Source organism: Pristiophorus japonicus, chromosome 15 (assembly GCF_044704955.1).
Source record: "Pristiophorus japonicus isolate sPriJap1 chromosome 15, sPriJap1.hap1, whole genome shotgun sequence".
Taxonomy (NCBI): domain Eukaryota; kingdom Metazoa; phylum Chordata; class Chondrichthyes; family Pristiophoridae; genus Pristiophorus; species Pristiophorus japonicus.
The window spans coordinates 159,007,981-159,026,583 of NC_091991.1; positions in this window are offsets into that span (position 1 = coordinate 159,007,981).

Sequence of the window (18,603 nt, forward strand, 5' to 3'; positions counted from 1 at the left end):
ATATTTATCCCTCAATCAACATAACAAAACAGATTATCTGGTCATTATCACATTGCTGTTTGTGGGAACTTGCTGTGCGCAAATTGGCTGTCGCGTTTCCCACATTACCACAGTGACTACACTCCAAAAAGTAATTCATTGGCTGTAAAGTGCTTTGAGACGTTTGGTAGTAGTGAAAGACGCTATATAAATGTAAGTTTTTCTTCTTTCTTTCATATATTTACAATCATCACAGTGAGGTAGTGGAAGAGTGCAGATGTATCCAGTGAGACAGCATCCAGGGCCATTCTACACCTGCCCCTGTGAAGTGTCTCAATACACCCAATGGTCGGTGCGACAATAGATCCAATGATGGCATTAAGATTATTGAGATCAATGAAGCCCTAATCAATGGCTGTCTCGACATGATTTCCTGCAGGCACCCCGACCCACCCTTCAGCCATCTGTAGGAAAGAGGACTTCGCTTGCCACAGTACTTAAGGCAAAATTCCAACCACTTCTTCATAGTGTACAGAAGCAAGGAAGTTATGCTAACCCTTATATATCACTGGTTAGACCTCAGCTGGAGTATTGTATCCAATTCTGGGCACCAAACTTCAGGAAGGATGTCAAGGCCTTAGAGAGGGTGCAGTGAAGATTTACTAGCATGGTACTAGGGATGAGGGGTTTCAGTTATCCAGAGCGACTGGAGTGTAAAGTCCTGTCCCCTCAGTACAGATTCACACGAGGCATGTAGTGAAGTCAAGGTCACTCTGGACCTGCACCTTTTATTTCACAGCTCTGGAATGCTGCACTTGCCTGAGACCTGTGCTTATATACCTGTCTCTTGAAAGTGCACCCCCGGTGGTAAGGTATGCTGGTGGTTACAGGTCATATCTTATTACAGTCATGTATAGCATGTTTGGATACAGTTATATATAATAATGTAAGATACATGACATCACCCTCCCCCAAGGTCTTATTGTCTTCATAAATTCAGTCTCTCCGGTGGTCTACGCTCTCGCGTGGAGCGTCTGAGTTGTGGTTCAGTTGTTTGCCTTGGTGTCTGTTTTTCTTTGGGTGCGGTTGCTGGTATCTCTTCTGGGCTGTCTGTTTCGATTGGTGTGATTGTTGTTGACTCGCCTGGGCTGTCTGTTGGGATTGCCCTTTCCTCAGGTTGTTCCCACTGTCTGTCCACCAGGTGTGGTGCAAGTTCCACATTGTAGTCTGCCTCTGGTTCCGCAGTGCTGTTGGTAAATCTGCTTTTGACTTGGTCTACATGCCTCCGGCAGGTTTGTCCATTTGTACTACCAATAGCCTGTTTCCTTCCTTGCCCGTTACTGTCCCTGCAAGCCATTTGGGACCCCTGCCATAGTTTAGTACAAACACTTTGTCCCCTATCTCATTCCATCTCCCCCTCGAATTTCTGTCATGGTACTCAGTCAGCTTACGGCGCTTTGCCTCAACGATTTCGTGCATGTCTGGGAGGATTAATGAGAGCCTTGTTTTAAAGTCCTTTTCATCAACAGTTGCGCGGGGGGATCCCAGTCAGTGAGTGCGGACGAGATCTGTATGCCAACAGCAGTCGCGACAGGCGACCCTGCAGCATGGGACCTTGGATTTTAAGCATGCCTTGTTTAATGATTTGCACTGCTATCTCCGCCTGCTTGTAGTGATAGCTCATGCATGCACCTGTGAAAGGGTTTTAATTCCTCGGGGCACGCATCGTGAGCCTCTGCCCAGTCACCGGTTAGGACACATCTTTTTACTAAGGATAACGTAGGGTCGCTGGCCATCCAGGCTCTGATTTGGCGAGCCGTCATGGGCGAACATGTGGACTCAAAGGCATTGATTGCCATGACTATCTCACAGTACTGTTCGTCAGACCCTTCCATGGTTGCCAGGGGTAGCCTGCTGAGCGCGTCGGCACAGTTGTCTGTGCCTGGTCTGTGCCTTATGGTATAGTCGTACGACGCCAGCATGAGTGCCCACCGTTGAATTCGCGCCGAGGCGTTGGCGTTTATTGCCTTGCTCTCGGATAGGAGGGACGTGAGAGGCCTGTGGTCGGTTTCTAATGCGAACTTGGCCCCGAAAGGTATTGATGCATCTTTTTGACACCGAACACGCACGCGAGCGCCTCCTTCTCTACCATTCCGTACCCACGCTCCGCCCGCGAAAGTGACCTGGAGGCATAAGCTATGGGTTGTAATTTGCCCGCACTATTGACATGTTTCAAAATGCACCCGACCCCATACGCTGACGCATCACATGTGAGAACTAGCTTTTTACCTGGGTCAAAGAAAGTCAAAACACTGTTGGAACACAGAAGGTTGCATGCCTTATTGAAGGCGTGTTCCTGGGCGTCCCCCCAAAACCAATCGCACCCCTTCCTGAGTAGCACGTGGAGAGGCTCCAGCAGCATGCTTAAGTTCTGCATCAAGTTCCCAAAGTAATTGAGTAGCCTGAGAAAGGCGCGCTGTTCTGAGACATTCCGGGGCCTGGGTGCCAGGTGAATTGCTTCTGTTTTGGACTCTGTTGGGCGGATTCCATCAGCGGCAATCCTTCTGCCCAAAAATTCAATCTCGGGTGCGAGAAACAGGCACTTGGATTTCTTGACTCGTAGGCCTACCCGACCCAACCGCTTTAGTACTTCCTCCAAATTACGGAGATGGGAGTCGGTGTCCCTGCCCGTGATAAGTATGTCGTCTTGAAATACAACCGTCCCCGGGATGGACTTAAGCAGACTCTCCATGTTGTGCTGGAATATGGCAGCTGCCGACCTGATGCCAAATGGGCATCGATTGTACATGATAAGGCCTCGATATGTGTTGATGGTGGTGAGTAGCTTGGATTCCTCGGTCAATTCTTGCGTCATATACGCAGATGTGAGGTCTAATTTTGAGAAAAGTTTACCTCCAGCCAATGTGGCAAATAAGTCCTCCGCTCTGGGCAGCGGGTACTGGTCCTGTAGGGAGACTCTGTTTATGGTAGATTTGTAGTCCCCACAGATTCGTACGGATCCATCAGGCTTCATGACTGGGAGGAAGGGACTTGCCCAGTCGCTAAATTCCACAGGTGATATAATGCCTTCCCGCAGAAGCCTGTCTAGTTCATGTTCAATCTTTTCCCTCATCACATAGGTACAGCTCTGGCCTTGTGATGGACCGGTCAAGCATCCTGTGTGATGTAGATTTTGACTTTGGCCCCTTTGAAAGTGCCCACACCTGGCTGAAAGAGATGTTCAAATCGCTTTATAACTGTTGAGCAGGAGGTCCGTTCCTCTAATGACATGGCATGGACATCATCCCATTTCCAGTTTAGTTTTGCCAGCCAGCTTCTCCCCAGCAGTGCTGGGGGGTCTCCGGGGACAATCTACAGGGGAAGTCGGTTCACTGTCCCTTTGTGTGTGACAGAGAGCATGGCGCTGCCGAGGACTGGTACGATTTCTTTGGTATAGGTCCTTAGTTTGGTGTCAACCCTTGTGAGTTTTGGTCTGTCTCTTTTATGCGGCCACAGTTGTTCAAATTGTTGAGCGCCCATGAGAGATTGACTCGCTCCTGTATCCAGCTCCATGTTGACAGATATCCCATTGAGTAGGACCCTCATCATTATAGGAGGTGTCCTGTCGTAGGAGCAGCGGCCATTGATCGTGTTGACCCGCTGTACATCGGTGTCCCGGGTACTGTCCCCACCATCTTCTGGTCTGCTTTCCGACCCATCCGATTCGTATACCAGCCGAGCTGCCGTTTTTTTGCACATGTGGGCCAAATGCCCTGTATATTCACAGTTCCTGCAAACAGCCTGCTGAAATCGACATTCCCTTGACAAGTGCCCACCCCCACACCTCCAGCACAGATTGCTTGCAAAGAATGAGCTGCGTCTGGCTGAGCTCTCTTGAGCTTCTCTCAGTTTATAGTTGATTGCTCGCATTGTGGGTTGATGAGGTGTGAACGGCCCTTGATGGCTTCTGTTGTCACTGCTTGCTGTCGAAAGCCTGTTCTGCCGGTTTTGTCTGTGTGTGGGGGTAGCAGCTTTTCTAATGCTGTGAACTCCTTGTTCCATTATTTTGTTAGTTGTCATACCTGCATTGTAAATCAACCTAGTTTCTTCTTCCCCTACCAAGAATGTCTGTGCAACCAGTGCTGCTGCCTCTAAGGTCAGATTCTTGGTCTCTATGAGCTTTCGGAATATGCTTGCGTGGCCTAATCCTTCAATGAAAAAGTCTCCCAGCATTTCTCTCCTCAGTTCATTGGAGAACTCACATAAACTAGCCAACCTCCGAAGTTCCGCCACTAAGTTGGGTATGCTCTGGGCCACACAGCGCCTGTAGTTGTAGAACCTGTGTCTGGCCATGTGTAGGCTGCTCGCTGGCTTCAGGTGGTCTCTTACCAGTGTGCTCAATTCTTCAAACGACTTGCTTGCTGATTTCTCAGGTGCCAACAGATCCTTCATTAAAGCGTATGTTTTCGAGCCACAGCTGGTCAAGAGATGGGCTCTTCTCTTGTCTGCCGTATCGTCGCCTAACCAGTCTTTGGTTACAAAGCTTTGCTGGAGCCTTTCTATAAAGTCCTCCCAATTATCTCCCGCATTGTACTTTTTATCTGATCCGTTGTTCGCCATTCTGTGGATTCTGTAATCCCGTAACCCGTCGCCACTGTAAAGTCCTGTCCCCTCAGTACAGATTCACACGAGGCATGTAGTGAAGTCAAGGTCACTCTGGACCTACACCTTTTATTTCACAGCTCTGGAATGCTGCACTTGCCTGAGACCTGTGCTTATATACCTGTCTCTTGCAAGTGCACCCCCGGTGGTAAGGTATGCTGGTGGTTACAGGTCATATCTTATTACAGTCGTGTATAGCATGTTGGGATACAGTTATATATAATAATGTAAGATACATGACATGGAGAAGCGGAGATTGTCCTCTTGAGAGCAGAGAAAGTTATTGGGGATATCTAATAGAGGTGTTTAAAATTATGAGGGCCTCTTACTGTGTTGTACGATTTGATAAATGTGGTGCCGTGCTGCTGCCATGGTTACTGGAATGCATTTCCTCACTTTAGTTCAGCACTTTATTTACTCCTCCTGTTCTCCAGCAATGCCTCTAATGAGCTCGTAACCAATTGCGGCTGTCAATCATGCCTAGTGCTCACCCACTGTGAGAACATACGTTGCTCCTGGAAATTGAGGTGATTCCGAACCAATATAATTTCCCCCATAAACTCACTGGGCTTGATTTTAACGGGGTGGATTAGTGAGTGGAGGCGGGTGAGGGGAACGTTTTAAGGTGGGAGCAGGAGCCAAAACACAATTTTAATAGCCGGGCCTCTTTTACATGTAGCTTATTGACGGGCTGGTCGAGTGCACTACCTGGCCGTCCTTGGTTGACTCAAGTCAATGGAAATAACATTCGGGAGAGATGTAAAACGGGCTGCCGATTTGCTATCACCCGTTTTTGCACTGTCGCAAAGTCAAGATCTACCCCACGACGTGATGTTTGTATGCTGGTGCGATGCCTGCGTGAGAGTGAGTGAGGACAAGGGACAAGGCATAACAGCAAGATTGTACTGTGAGCTTGGAGAAGACCTGTGGCTACACTGCTCCTGTTTTCTGAAATGTAAGGGGGAGCTTGTCAAATGGAACTGGGTACTACAACACTTCATTACTTGCCCACAGACTCTGTTTACTGGCTTGACATTTGTTTTGGCATCCGCTGTTTATTTGGTAGCCATACCTGTTGTCTCATAAATCTTTAGCAAAAGCTGAAAAGAATTGACTGCAGGTGTGACCACTTGTCTTTAAGTGGCTACGTGCCTTTAATTCTGGCATGCTCTGCGTCTCCTCCACCTTTGGCAAGACCCAACCCAGATTAGGAGCTAGCTGTGTATGGTTAGCGAGTGCCAATACCAGACGATACAGCTGGCACAACTCTTCTCAATTCAAGCGAATAATAAGTTTCCAGCACTTTATCTCACTGCTTCAATGCCAGACTGGAAAAATAGGCCCCCATATCTCCCGATGGCGTGTATTGTGTTTTGTGCTTTTTTAAGGCACAGAAAATATCTGTAGAATTCCTAACAATTCTTCCCTCAGCACAGGAGTGATCTGCAGCAACCCAGCCCCTCAGCCCCATGCTCCCACACAAAACACACATTCATTTTTATTCTGACGTTCACTCAAGTAGAACCTTGGTATTGATTTTGAACTTAGAATCTGATCCACAACTTTAACGCTTATTCAGACACACTTGAGCGTAAAGCGATGTTCATCGCAGCCATAGAAATCGCCCCATCTCTAACATTCATACACTCAAACATCAAAGCAATGTTCATTTAATGCACAGGTACTCGCATAACTACAACATTCATTCCGACATTCACACAGCAAATTGTTTATTTTAAGCTTAAAAATAACTTTATCCCAACTCAAAAATTCAAGTCCACATTGCCATTTAAAAAAAATTTCACCTTTTGTTCTGACCTATCGTTATTCTGATGTGCTCATTTTAGATTGTGCATGAAACACAAGAAGTTAGTATGCAGGTACAGCAAGTAATCAGGAAGGCAAATGGAATGTTGGCCTTTATTGCAAGGGGGATAGAGTATAAGAGCAGAGAAGTCCTGCTACAAATGTGTAGGGTATTGGTGAGGCCACACTTGGAGTACTGCGTACAGTTTTGGTCTCCGTATTTAATGAAGGATATACTTGCTTTGGAGACTTTCAGAGAAGGTTCACTCGGTTGATTCCGGAGGTGAGGGGGTTGATTTATGAAGATAGGTTGAGTAGGTTGGGCCTGTACTCATTGGAATTCAGAAGAATGAGTGGTGATCTTATCGAAACATAAGATAATGAGGGAGCTCGACAAGGTGGATGCAGAGAGGATATTTCCACTCATGGGAAAACTAAAACTAGGAGGCATAGTCTCAGAATAAGGGGCCGCCCATTTAAAACTGTGATGAGAAGGAATTTCTTCTTTCAGAGGATTGTAAATCTATGGAATTCTCTGTCCCAGAGAGCTATGGAGGCTGGGTCATTGAATATATTTAAGGCGGAGATAGTCAGATTTTTCAGTGATAAGGGAATAAAGGGTTATGAGGAGCAGGCAGGGAAGTGGAGCCGAGTCCATGATCAGATCAGCCATGATCTTATTGAATGGTGGAGCAGGCTCGAGGGGCCAAATGGCCTACTCCTGCTGCTATTTCTTATGTTCTTATGTAGATGCAGAACAATTTCTCCAAATTTTAATAATCATGTACATTAAAAACTATATTGAGTACCCTAAGACTGTAGTGTGTGACTAGCAATCTTTCCTCATCTGCTGTCTCCATCATGGGCTAAATTCAAATAGGTTATGTCATTGTAAATTGGAAGTATGAAATGGAAGTGGCCTAGTGGGCTCAGTGATGTTGATACTGTGGTTTGGGAGTGTAAGGTCTAATCTTCAGAAAATTGCAGACCATGAACTAAAAATTGATTGATACAAGCTTTGGAATTAAACTGGACAATTAAGGATATCCTGTGGTCAGGAACCAAAACTGACTTCATGCATAACAACAATGGAGTTTTACGTGAGTCCCTGAACTTGTTTGACCAGGGTGGGGAAAACAAACCCACTGGAGATGTCGAGTCTGTAGTAAGATCAGACAACAAGGAATCAACCAACTAAACGGATCGATAATTGAAATTCGTCACAGCGGGAAACTTATTCAAAACCTGGATATAAATATACAGACACATGCACACAAAATAGTTTTTAAGCAGAAGCAGGAGGAAGAACAGGAGAAGCAAAAACAAGCAGAGAACACAGGAAGAAGCACAGAAGCAGAAGGAAGAGACAGAAGAAGGAAAGGAACAGTAGCTGCAAGTAATGGCCAGAAGAAGAACCACGAACCTACAATAGCTACAGCCAGGGCTGGTGATTGTATGCCTTAAGTCAATTTCTCTCGGCAGTCTAGTCCTGTAGTTTTTAGTCATTTTTTTTTGTTGCGTAATAAAATGAACACTGGGTTAAGCCTAAAATTTTGTACCATGTGTTGTCCTTTCTCACTATAAGTTCCGAGGTCTACGAATCAGAGTAGAGTGAACAAAACAAAAACCCTACAGGAGGGTAGGGTTGTGTCCCAGATGGTCTTGAAAAAGGGAGATATTGGCCCTGAAATTCCGTTCAACCTCTTCCCGCAGGGAAACGACCTAAAAAAAGCAAAAAGATATGCACTTACGTGCTGCTGCTGCAATTGTCCGAACTTCCGAGCCTGAGGCCCAGAGGTGACTGTGTGCGCAGCTCGTGCACGTGGGGACGGGCGCAGGCAGGGATCTAGTGACAGCAGCCAATCAGGTACAGTATAGTTTCTCATTCATAGCAATCGGAGTTCCGTCCTTATGGAACTCCGATTGCTATGAATGAGAAACCCCCCCAAACACTTAAAAACTAATAAAAAATAGAAAATAAAGTACACAATTAACATACATTTAAATTAAAGTTATTATAAAAAAAATAGTTTTCCGACTTAAAATTTTTTTTTTATTAACAATTAAAATAAACTTATCGTGTAGGGGAGAGTTTTTAAACATAAAATATAGCTTTATTTTTATTTATATGTGTATTTTTAACCATTTGCACATGTAAAAGTAGGCTATATGCCTGCTTTTTCAGGCGTAGGATTTTAAAGGACATTTGCAGGGCGAGATATTCGTCAATATGGGAAATCAGACCCTGCAAGTGTCCTAGCTCCCACGGTGCGGCCATCTGTCAAGACCAAAAACGTGACAGATCGGAAATGTCGGTTTTCAGCGCATGCGCATTGCGAGCTGGAAACCGGCTTTTCCGATGCCTTCCCGGGTCCGTAGGAACTTCTTACGGACCCGGGACATCGGAATTTCAGTTCCATTATCTTGCGAGCAGCATTAGATGACCTCATTCAGGTGGAAGCCTTTGATAGGATCGTTTATTTTGTTTTGCGACCATTCAATTTCAACTTATGGTGATTGCTTTTAGTACTTCTCTCACACTAGATTTAATGGAAGAAGATAAAAAAGGAACAAAGAGGGGATGCCTAATACGATTGTACTGAACTCTTGATGATTCATTTCAACTCACTATTGAACGGCCACACAATAATTTCTGTTATTCTGTCCTCTGTACAGATGAAATCCTGCCAGATGTGCTTAATGAAACGGAGGAGAAGGAGCCACTGCATTCTGGCTGCTCGCACCAAACCAGCACCCAGGCTTATCAGACTGGCTAATGCACAATGCATGTGAGCATGAAAACGGAAGAATGAATGGAAGCAGGGGAATGGTGATATCTTTGATCCAAGGGGCCAGAGGCATCATACCTTGCCCAAGAAGCTTCAGGAAACAGTTGCCATGGGTCCAGCTTTCAAGCGAAGGATGCTAATGGAACACTGAATGCTGGCACGGTGGAATATCTCCCAAAATATGTTGCATCTGCCTGGTCTTCTGTCGCAATCCATTACCAGCATTTGCATCACCACTGGGGAGGGTTTCTCCTCATTGCAACATTCCCGGGAGAAGAGTGGCAACTCAAAAAAGACCAAAGGTGCCGACTCAAGGACTCTAGAGCATATTAGCTTCCTGAGAGGCAGCTCACACTGCTGACATGGAGGTCTTGGGCAACCTCATTGAGAGTCACATTGAATGAGGTTTCTCAACTCTAATTGTAACCATTTAGTTTGTCTTCCCATAAATCATGGCCCATTAGATAAAGTATCTAACACTAATGACCTGGTAGGCAGTCTTTGAAGGATCTAGCTGTGATATATTCACAGAGCACAGCCTCCTAACATGGCAGGCAGCTCTCTCGGAAGTCTCCGGAAATCTGCCTGGGCTGTTTATTATTAACCCTGCACTTGCAGTACACAATACGTCCACATCCACAGTGTGGGGCTACAAACATTACAAGCTTACAGACATTACACTTCTCCCTCCTTAATGAAGAAGTCATCATAACAAACATCATACATAACTTTCATGTTTATACAAAATACAGGATATAAACTTTTTTTTTCCATATTTACAAATTTAACTTTACCACTTGTTTTCTGTTTCGAAGAGGATACCTTTGCTCTCGAACAGAACCTTCTAAACATGGTGGCGAATCTAAACTCATTCGAGGCTAATCCTCCACGGAATTTCCTTGATTTTCATTTGAACTCACTCTAACTTCAGGCTCTTTGTTTTCCTGACTCGGACTCAGACTTTCATTCTGATTCTCTCCTGGATTTGTTTCCAGTACATTGGATTTAGGATTTGCTACTGGTGTATCAAAACTATCTGATGAGTCAGAAATAATTGAATCATTCCCACCTTCAATTTCTTCCATGTCTGTAGGTAAAATATGATCAATATGAACAAACCTAACCTGTCCATTATCAAACATTTTACCAAATATGTGTGAGGACCACATATCTTCACCACTCTTCCTAGTAACCACTTTACCCATTTATGGTGATGGTTCTTCACTCTCACCTTCTGGTTTAATTTCACACTTCTCTCTTTTACTCTACCTCTATCATGATGCTCTTTCTGTCTTAATTGTGTCTCTTCTACGGACTGTGCCAAATTTGGCTTTAACAACGAGAATCTGGTTCGTGGCTGTCGTTTGAGAAACAACTCTGCTGGTGTTCTACCAGTAGTTGTATGAGGAGTATTTCAATATGTAATCAAAAAATTAGCCAATTTGTGATCCAATAACAACTGTCGTTTCCTTGGATTTGGATCTAACATTTGTTTTATGAGGGCACGTTTTACAATTTGTACAGTGCGCTCTGCTGCACCATTCGAAGCAGGGCAGTAGTGTGGAACCTTGATATGTTTCACACCATTTTTGCTCGTGATTTGTGCAAATTCTTCTGAATGAAATTGTGGTCCATTTTCCGAAACAATTTCTTCAGGGAGGCCAAATGAAAGAAATAATTTTCATAAAATGTCCAATGTTTACTTGTTGTTATTTTCCACATTGGAAACACCTCAACCCACTTCGACTGGCTATCAATCACAATGAACAATTGTTGTCCTTCTAACTCAGCAAAATCAATATGTAGCCTTTGCCACACCCTGGGAGGCCATTTCCATGGCTGTAATGGTACTGGTGGTGGTTACTTGCTTACCGATTGACATGTCGTACACTGACTCACGATGTACTCTATATCTTTATCAAGACCTGGCCACCATAAATAACTACGTGCAAAACTCTTGGTCAAGCACATTCCCAGGTGCTGCTCATGGAGGTCTCCTGATAATTTCGCCCTGAATTTATTTGGTATAACAACTCTTGCACCCCACATGATACAATCTTTATCGACTGATAATTCATTCCTATGAATGAAGAATGGATGTGTATCTTTGTCTGTTACCTGGTTGGACATTCATTTGCAATATACTCATACACCTTTGACATCACCGGGTCACATTTGGTTGCTCTACCAATCTCTTCAGCTGTGACTGGCATTTCATCAATGTATGAAAAATAAAACACTTCTTCCCTATTGGGTGTAACTTGTGATGGGGAAGGCAATCTAGACATTGCATCAGCATTACTGTGATCAGCTGATCGTCTGTATTCAATATCATATGTATATGCTGACAAAATCAAAGCCCATCTCTGCATTCAGGCTGCAGCTAATGTTGGAACTGGGGACTTTGGATGGAGGATTGCAGTTAGGGGCTTTTGGTCTGTAACGATGGTAAACTTATGACCATACAAGTATTGTGAAACATCTTGACCACAAAAATTAATGCCAAAGCTTCCCTTTCAATTTGCGCATAATTACTCTCACTGGCACTGAGAGTGCGTGAAGCAAAAGCAATTGGTCTCTCCTCCCCACTACATGATACATGAGAGATTACTGCCCCAACTCCATATGGAGAGGCATCACATGCTAGCTTAATCTCCTTAGAATGTCATAGTGAACTAACATGGTGCTCTCTACCAATTTGCTTTTACACTCTTGAATGCTGTATCGCATTCTTTTGACCACTTCCAATGGATCTGTTTTTTCAAAAATTCATTCAGTGGATGTAATACTGTAGCCAAATTTGGTAGGAACTTCCCATATAGTTCAAAAGATCCAAGAATGAATGAAGTTCAGTGACATCGCTGGGAGTGAGTGCATTTTTAATTGCATCCAATTTTTCCATGGTTGGATGTAAACCATCTTTGTCTATTCTGTACCCTAAGTACTCCACTGAGTTTTTAAATAACTCACACTTACGAGCAGACACTCGTACTCTGTGCTTCTCGAGCCATTTGAGGACTTCATTCAATATGTTATGAATTTGTCTATTTGGTGCTGAAATTAGTGTGTCATCCAAATAACATACTACCCCTTCATCACCCCTTGGAATATGGCAGGGGCGGAAGACACTCCAAACGGTAGCCTATTAAATTGATATAGGCCGAGATGAGTATTTATAGTCAAACATGACTTGGACTCCTCATCTAGTTCAAGCTGTAAGTAGGCATTCGTAAGATCCAGTTTTGAGAAGATCTGCCCACCTGTCAGTGTTGTGAACAAATCTTCTATATTCGGCAATGTCTTGGGGACATTACCCTCTAGAACCTGGTTTACGGTTACTTTATAATCACCACACAATCTTACCTTACCATTGGACTTAGGTACAACAACAATGGGTGTAGCCCAATTACATCGATCTATCTTACAAATAATGTTCTCAGTCTCTAGTCTTTTGAGTTCTTGCTCAACTTTCTCCTTGAGTGCATATGGTTTGGAACGTGGCTTGTAGTAAACCGATCTAGCGTCCTTCTGTACCCTGACACTCGCCTTGAAGCCTTGGATCGGACTGCCCGTTTCGCAGAACACCTTCGGATTAATTCTTGCTAACCTCATCTATTGATGAAAATCTCGCACAGAAAATCTTACTCCAATCCAGCTTCAGTGAGCTCAACCAATTTCTTCCCAGTAAGGCAGGCTTGTCTCCTTTCACTACTATTAGAGGGAAGTTCTGAAATTGATCTTTATATTTCACCGGTATGGTGATACGACCTACCACAGGAATTTTCTCTCCCGAGTAGCCTCGCAGCTCTATCTTGGATTTCTCCAGTTGGAAATCACGCAATTTGTCGCGATATAGTGACTCCGGTACTACATTCACAGATGAACCCGTGTCAATTTCCATTGGTATCTTGAATCCCGCAACATTAATGTGGATTTTGATGCTTTCCGAATCGCTGTCCGTTAACCTTGTGCTCCTGATGACGAGTAACTCTAACATCTCCTCGTCCTGTTGTTGTTCTTCCATGCTATGTAGTTTCTTGGGATTGCTACTCATAGCTTTGAACGCTGGACTCATAGCTTTCGAAGCTGGTTTACCCTTCAGTCGGCATGCCTTCGCAAGATGCCCAGTCTTCCTGCAGAAGAAACACTCTTGCCTTCACGTATGGACAACTATGAGCAATGTGTTGTCCCAGGCACCTACAGCACGACTTCGATGCTCTGTGAGAATTTCCAGTTTCTGAGACTTTGGGCCCCCACAATCTTTTACTTTGAACCTGCAGGTGATTTACCTCGGTTGACTGGTGACCATAATCATTATTTAATTCTCGGGAATATTGTTCGGCCATACCCATCGACCTCGCTGTCTGACAAGCAATCTCAAAAGTCAAGTCATCCGTCATCAATAACTTCCTTCTGATCACATCATTTTTCACCCCACAAACAAAACGATCCCGTAATGCTCGGTTTTGAAAGTTTCCAAAATTATAGTGCATCGATAGCTTTTTTAATGCTATGATGTAATCACTGATAATTTCATCAGCCTTTTGATTCCAAATCCCAAAACGATAGCTTTCAGCTATTTCTAACGGTTTGGGGTTATAGTGCTGCTCCAGCTTCGTTAAAATCTCTTTTAGCTTTGTATCCTTTTGCTCGTCAGGCACAAGCAGATTTACAAGGGTTTCGTATAATGCTGGACCCGCCACCGATAAGAAGATCGTTTTAAAAATAAGAACATAAGAATTAGGAACAGGAGTAAGCCATCTAGCCCCTCGAGCCTGCTCTGCCATTCAACAAGATCATGGCTGATCTGGCCGTGGACTCAGCTCCACTTACCCGCCAGCTCCCCATAACCCATGATTTCCTTATTTGTTAAAAATATATCAATCTGTGATTTGAATACATTCAATGAGCTAGCCTCAACTGCTTCCTTGGGCAGAAAATTCTACAGATTCACAACCCTCTGGGAGAAGAAATTCCTTCTCAACTCGGTTTTAAATTGGCTCCCCCGTATTTTGAGGCTGTGCCCCCTAGTTCTAGTCTCCCCGACCAGTGGAAACAACCTCTCTGCCTCTATCTTGTCTGTCCCTTTCATTATTTTAAATGTTTCTATAAGATCACCCCTCATCCTTCTGAACTCCAACGAGTAAAGACCCAGTCTACTCAATCTATCATCATAAGGTAATCCTCTCATCTCCTGAATCAGCCTAGTGAATCGTCTCTGTACCCTCTCCAAAGCCAGTATATCCTTCCTTCAGTGAGGTGACCAAAACTGCATGCAGTACTCCAGGTGCGGCTTCACCAATACCCTGTACAGTTGCAGCAGGACCTCCCTGCTTTTGTACTCCATCCCTCTCGCAATGAAGGCCAACATTCCATTCGCCTTCCTGATTACCTGCTGCACCTGCAAACTAACTTTTTGGGATTCATGCACAAGGATCCTCAAGTCCCTCTGCAGCGCAGCATGTTGTAATTTCTCCCCATTCAAATAATATTTCCTTTTACTGTGTTTTTTTTGAAGGTGGATGACCTCACATTTTTCGACATTGTATTCCATCTGCCAAACCTTAGCCCATTCGCTAAACCTATCTAAATCTATTTGCAGCCTCTCTGTGTCCTCTACACAACCCGCTTTCCCACTCATCTTTATGTCATCTGCAAATTTTGTTACACTACACTCTGTCCCCTCTTCCAGTTCATCTATGTATATTGTAAACAGTTGTGGTCCCAGCACTGATCCCTGTGGCACACCACAAACCACCAATTTCCAACCCGAAAAGGACCCATTTATCCTGACTCTCTGCTTTCTGTTAGCCAGCCAATTCTCGATCCATGCTAATACATTTCCTCTGACTCCGCGTACCTTTATCTTCTGCAGTAACCTTTTGTGTGGCACCTTATCGAATGCCTTTTGGAAATCTAAATACACCACATCCATCGGTATACCTCTATCCACCATGCTCGTTATATCCTCAAAGAATTCCAGTAAATTAGTTAAACATGATTTCCCCTTCATGAATCCATGTTGCGTCTGCTTGATTGCACTGTTCCTATCTAGATGTCCCGCTATTTCTTCCTTAATGATAGCTTCAAGCATTTTCCCCACTACAGATGTTAAACTAACTGGCCTATAGTTACCAGCCTTTTGTCTGCCCTCTTTTTTAAACAGAGGCATTACATTATCTGCTTTCCAATCCGCTGGTACCTCCCCAGAGTCCAGAGAATTTTGGTAGATTATAACGAATGCATCTGCTATAACTTCCGCCATCTCTTTTAATACCCTGGGATGCATTTCATCAGGACCAGGGGACTTGTCTACCTTCAGTCCCATTAGCTTGTCCAGCACTACCCCCCTAGTGATAGTGATTGTCTCAAGGTCCTCCCTTCCCACATTCCCATAACCAGCAATTTTTGGCATGATTTTTGTGTCTTCCACTGTGAAGACCGAAGCAAAATAATTGTTTAAGGTCTCAGCCATTTCCACATTTCCCATTATTAAATCCCCCTTCTCATCTTCTAAGGGACCAACATTTACTTTAGTCACTCTTTTCCGTTTTATATATCGGTAAAAGCTTTTACTATCTGTTTTTATGTTTTGCATAAGTTTACTTTCGTAATCTATCTTTCCTTTCTTTATTGCTTTCTTAGTCATTCTTTGCTGTCGTTTAAAATTTTTCCAATCTTCTAGTTTCCCACTAACCTTGGACACCTTATACGCATTGGTTTTTAATTTGATACTTTCCTTTATTTCCTTGGTTATCCACGGCTGGTTATCCCTTCTCTTACTGACCTACTTTTTCACTGGAATATATTTTTGTTGCGCACTATGAAAGAGCTCCTTAAAAGTCCTCCACTGTTCCTCAATTGTGCCACCGTTTAGTCTGTGTTCCCAGTCTACTTTAGCCAATTCTGCCCTCATCCCACTGTAGTCCCCTTTGTTTAAGCATAGTACGCTCGTTTGAGACACTACCTCCTCACCCTCAATCTGTATTACAAATTCAACCATACTGTGATCACTCATTCCGAGAGAATCTTTTACTAGGAGATCGTTTATTATTCCTGTCTCATTACACAGGACCAGATCTAAGATAGCTTGCTCCCTTGTAGGTTCTGTAACATACTGTTCTAAGAAACAATCCCGTATGCATTCTATGAATTCCTCCTCCAGGCTACCTCGTGTGATTTGATTTGACCAATCGATATGTAGGTTAAAATCCCCCATGATTACTGCCGTTCCTTTTTCACATGCCTCCATTATTCCCCTGTTTTTTGTCCGCCCCACCATGAAGTTATTATTTGGGGGCTTATAAACTACGCTCACCAGTGACTTTTTCTCCTTACTATCTCTAATCTCCACCCACAATGATTCAACATTTTGTTCATTAGAGGCAATATCATCTCTCACAACTGCCCTGATTTCATCCTTTATTAACAGAGCTACCCCACCTCCTTTCCCTTCTTGTCTATCTTTCCGAAATGTTAGATACCCCTGTATGTTTAATTCCCAGTCTTGGCCACCCTGAAACCACATTTCAGTAATGGCCACCATTCCCATTCGTAATTATTTGTGCCGTCAACTCATTTACTTTGTTTCGAATGCTGCATGCGTTTAGGTACAGTGTTTTAATACTAGTTTTTAAACCATGATTTTTAGTTTTGACCCCTCCTGCAGCCCCTTTATATTCATACATATCGTCCCTTCCTCTCACCTTGTGGTTTACACTTACCCCAGTGCTACTCTGCTCTGTTGCCTCCTGCCTTTTGCATTCTTTCTTGGGGTCCTGTTCATCTGAGCTCTCACCCACTCTAACTAGCTCAGAGCCCACTCCTGGATTCCCATCCCCCTGCCAAGCTAGTTTAAAGCCCTCCCAACCGTACTATCAAAACCACCCGCGAGAACATTGGTCCCGTCTCTGTTGAGGTGTAACCTGTCCGACTTGTACAGGTCCCACCTACCCCAGAATTGTTCAGGAAACTAAAGCGCTCCCTCCTACACAACAAGAGAGTGGAGAACAACAGTTCGAATTGTTGCAGGTTTTCTTACGTTCCAACACAGTCCGGTTCTGGACTGCATTGTCTGGAACTTCGATGATGTTATTTGCAGTGAAATACAATTCTAGCCGATCCACACACGCTTTAAAACGTTCCCGGTCGTGTCTATATTCACCCAAATATCCCAATACACCTGCCATTTTAATCTCTAGCTGTTCACACTGTGTGCTGTATTTTACCTCGGATTTTGTAGCTTTTTTCCAAAGACAGAAACTTCCAAAGTCTCTCTGTCAGCTGGATGAATCCTTCAACAACAAAATTTTAGCTTTAAATCATCCGAAAAATCCCATCTCAGTCGCCAACTGTGATATATTCACAGTGCACAGCACACACAGCTTCCTAACATGGCAGGCAGCTCTCTCAGAAGTCTCTGGAAATCTGCCTGGGCTGTTTATTATTAACCCTACACTTGCAGTACACAATACGTCCACATCCACAGTGTGGAGCTACAAACATTACAAGCTTAGAGACATTGCACTTTACACAGCTGACATGGAGATCTTGGGCAACCTCATTGAGAGTCACATTGACTGAAGTTTCTCAACTCTAATTGTAACCATTTAGTTTGTCTTCCCATAAATCATGGCCCATTAGATAAAGTATCTAACACTAATGACCTGGTAGGCAGTCTTCGAAGGATCTAGCATTCTCTCAAGAATACAAGTCCATTAAATCTGTCAGGCCCTCCAGATGCCTGAACATGCTAGTTCATAACAGCAAGTCCATGTTGCCCTGGAATCTGATTCGCTGGTGAAAGCCAAAGTCGGTCCTTCTCAGGATAATGGCTTCTAAAGACAACAACCACCTTAATCCCATGAGGCTTATGGAGATAATCAGCAGTCAGCGAACCCTTACAATTCATTCATTCAGGTGGCATCCAGAAGTTCGTGGTTAGCAATAGTTACAAAAGACATGTAGAAACACAAAGGTGAAGCACTATGATGTAGAATTAACATTTTGATGGCTTATGAAGCACATGATGTAATACATTTTATTGACACTTATTGTTAGCTGTTATTTCCTTGGCATTAATGAAGATATAAAGCTAAAGAGGTTGATAGACTTCTGTATGTTATTGGGAAGTTGCAAAAAAATGTTACATTTCAGATTGCAATGCTGAGGGGAGGTACTGGTGATCCCAGATATAGGGGCCTGGATGTTTCTATGAAGATGCTGATGAATAATTTATTTTAGCATGTGTCCCTTATTGGAGCACTTATGATATTTCTTGACCAACTTAGAGGAGGACCCTTTGAATTGTCCTCATTCTCCTGCTCATCATTATCTCTGTCCAAATACTCCTCCCTTTCCTGCAAAG